Below are 4,109 nucleotides of genomic sequence, written 5' to 3'. Positions count from 1 at the left end.
TCTTGGATCGACGTCTTGGGAAGCCAATCACGTGGCGTGTTGGCGGCTGGATGAAAGTCTTGTGTGCGTTGTTTGAAGTTGAAGCGCGCTGTTAGAAACTCGTTGTTAAGAAACTTTTGCGGCGGAACTTAACAGAACCCGAGACTTAACGGAAAGAAAATAAACTTTAAGTAAAAGAAAGGAAAGTGAGAAAAGAGCAGATGGCCTGAATGAAATCGTTGTTTAACCCATTTTCTCTGATCTTGGTCTGCCACGATCGTCAGATCATCTCCTGGGAGTTCTCCGTTCAGAACTCAATCTGGTCAACTCTGAACAACTCTGAACTGTGAACCAACTTGAACAGCTGTGAACCGAACTGGATTCTTCGTTCGTGTTCTGAGATTAAACTCAAATATTTGCCCATCCCCTGGATGGGTTCTGGCCAATTAGGGTTCAGGGGTGACTGTGTCTCCACCCCTCCCATCAAATTGGGTTATCTATAGTAATTTAGTTTCCTGCTCTTAAGCAGGGAGTAAATTTAGACCTAATTTCTTACTATAAGGACATGATCAATTCTATAAAGATTTCATTCAGCTCATCTGTTGGATTATACCCATACGAACACAAAAATATCAAACACGATGCCTTTTCATCCACTCATTCAATAGTTACATAATTGCATGAATTGGGAGTAATATACATGCATAATAGTCACGTGTATCAGTTGTAACACACTAACAAGCTATGTCGAAGGCTATTTGAATGAAAGTCCAATAATCAATGATTTGATGCACTTCATATGTAACAGTTTCTGTGAGTTTGCTTGGAGTTTTAGCTGTGTCACATGGAGTTCATTTACCGGTCATTGAAAAGACAGAGATCTGGTTTGTTTCTTTTTCTTGTGATCACAACAGGCCTCTGTCCTCTTTAACTAAGTTTTGGACAAAAGTCCATAGGAAGTCGGTTAATTATTAATATTAACGCCTAGTAGCTCCGGGCAGAATCGAGCCTCCATCTCTCTTGTGATCGATGGTCGATTTCCTGGGGTCTGGAGCTGAATTGAGCTTTGTAAAGGGGATGTTCATTTGATCGAATAATTTGGAAGATTCATTAAACTATGTGTCTGCGTCCACAATTCCTACAGACGCTACATTATATGAAACTGGCCTTGTCTTGAAACCTAATTCAGTCTGTTCTGCAAAGCTACACTATATTAAATGTAAAACTAACTACAGTAGGCCTACATGTAAAAAAAGTGCTTGGCTAGTTTCTGTTTTCTTGTCTGAATGTACAAACAGCTCACATCCAGCTGAACTCGACTGGCCAGCTTCCCTCATGGTCATTCCATGCAAAAATAAAATTAACAACTAAAGCGTTACATATTTTATCAGGAACAAATGTTATCTGGCCTTTTCCCCTCCACTTCCTTTCTGTCTCCCACCACTTTCCCCACAATGTTAGGATGCATTTTCCAGAGCACATACTCACCTGTGGCCTTAAAGGGTTAGTTCACCCAAAAATGAAAATTCTTTCATTACTTACTCACCCTCACGTCATGCCAAACCCGTAAGACTTTCATTCATCTTCAGAACACAAATTAAGATCTTTTAAATGAAATCTGAGAGCTTTCTGTGTAGGTCATAGCAGCAAACACACTGTGAGATGATCATGCTAAATTTCTGACACTGTCAGAAGATTCTCGCAGGCTATCTTTGGCTGAACAAAAGATCTTAAATTGGGAGACATGTGACCGTACTCAGTTAATTGAGTTAAGTGAACTACTCTGTTTAAAAGTTGAGTAAACTCAAAAAAGCTGTGCAGCAAGCTGCCTTACAATTTTAAGTTATGACAACTTTTCTTTTTTTACAGTGTGGATGCATTTGTCTAGGTAGGATGAAAACTGAATTGTGTTTTCCAACCATTACGCTGTCAACATCAGTGGCAATGCCCGTCATGTTTTCGATCTGCAGGCCTTTCTGATATGGAAAGGCAACAATGTGTCTGATATGCCTTTAGCATCAGCATCTGTCTCCACAAGCTCCACAAGTCCAAGATATGTACTGATTGTGTTTTTTGAGCTGTATTTCAAACAAATACAGAGAAGTAATGAATTACAACTACTTACGTTACTTTAATGAAGTAGTTGTTTCGGGTACTTGTACTTTTTTGAGGTGCAGTGTATAATATTTATGAGGATCTATTGGCAGAAATGCAATATAATATACATAACTATGTTTTCAGTGGTGTATAAAGACCTTACATAATGTACCTTTATGTTTTTATTACCCAATGAGCCATTTCTATCTACATACACCGCGGGTCCCCTTACAGTGAAGTCACCATTTTGTACAGTCATGTTTCTACAATAGCCCTAAATGGACAAATTGCTCTACAGAAAGTTAGCTACTCTCTGCTGTCTCACACGACCTCTGTGTCCTGTATTGGCCACAGTAGCTTCTCTGTGCTTCGAAGTGAGCGGTGGGCGATTGCAATTCGGAACCTCGCCGCTGATGCCGCTAAAATGTACACAGTGCACATTTAAGTACAAATTAAGCTAAATAATCTATTTCGTTATTTTTAATATCACAATTCATTACTGAGCACGCCTACAATTTGAATTAATATTCAAACCTTTAACCAGCATTTCGGTAGCCAATAAAGATATCCGATCGCAAACAGACCAATAAAAGCCCTGATATCTGGACCGGAAAAATACACCAGTAGGCCTACTTTTACTTGTAATTTAGTATTATTTCAGCAATGTAAGAGTACTTTTACATGAGTACAAATTTTATTTTCAGTCCTCTTTCCACCACTGCAGAGTGCAGATACGTTAGTCCTTTCATCGAGATACCAAGTGACATGGCGTTGCTGTGTATAAAGGTGCAGTGTGTGAATTTTAGTGGTGAGGTGGTGAATTGCATCACAGTTCAGTTTATTTATAGAGCACATTTAAAAACAGCCTCAGGCCGACATAGCACATAGTAACTAGAACCACAGATAAAATTGACAAAAAAAAACACACAAAAAAAACGGTCCAAGACAAAATACTTATGCGCTACAAGCAACAGAAAATAAATAAGATCTGTCGTACCTGTCGATCTGATATACAGTGAAAACCTGTTCCACAGTGTGGGGCCTGCCACTTCAAAAGCTTGGTTGCCCCCATCACCCACCGTTCACCCCTCCCTTTCGGCTACAGGGGCCGACACAGGACAAAAATGTCATCGAGACATCAGAGGAGCAGAGAGCGACTAGCGCAAGTTTGTCCGTTTAGAAACATGACGATTTCACTGTAAGGAGACCCGCATTGTATGTAGATAAAAATTGCTCATTCTAAGCTAATAAAAACATAACGGTACATTATGTAAGGTCTTTACTCCACTGATAAAACATAGGTATGCTATATTGCATTTCTGTCAATAGATCCTCATAAATACTTCACAGAACACTGAACCTATTAAATGCATCAGTTTAATATTATTTAGAACCAAGAGAACAAATAGCCCTCCAAAAATATTTTCCCTCTAATATTATTATTACGTTACAAAAAAATTGACTCACCATGAAGAAAAAACAACTTATAAATCATATTATGTTTTTCGAACATGTACAAAGTTTTCTGTGATGTCTGTGGAAATTCCCCCATAAAACATGGAAACCAAACGTGTGTGTGTGTGTTACTGCTATAATATTCATATTATTTTCAACATAGGTTCAAAAATTATTTGTGTGTATCAATACAAAATGGATTCAGTGGATACTTTACACTCATTTTATTTTTTTTAATTTTTTTTTACTTATCATTTGTTCTACTACATAGTACACACCCATAATACACCACATATGACCCAGTACCAACATGTAAACATCTCTGCAGGTTATCTTTTTTTTTTGCCTCCCGACGACTTGAATGAGAGCTCCGCGCTATCACGTGGTTTCTGGGAAGAGCGGCATTTCTTTTGAAACGAATGTAACTGGCAGAAGGGAAATCAGCTGGATGAAAATGCCAAAGTGGGCGGAGTTTTTGACGCCTTCAGTAAATATGTCACATAACACCTGCTCATGTTGTAGTAAATAATATTAATTATTCCCCGGAAGTGATGTGGCTGAAGGTAGGAATGTGCCAC

The sequence above is a fragment of the Gobio gobio genome (assembly GCF_949357685.1).
Source record: "Gobio gobio genome assembly, chromosome: 20".
Lineage (NCBI taxonomy): Eukaryota > Metazoa > Chordata > Actinopteri > Cypriniformes > Gobionidae > Gobio > Gobio gobio.
This window is presented reverse-complemented; position numbering follows the sequence as displayed.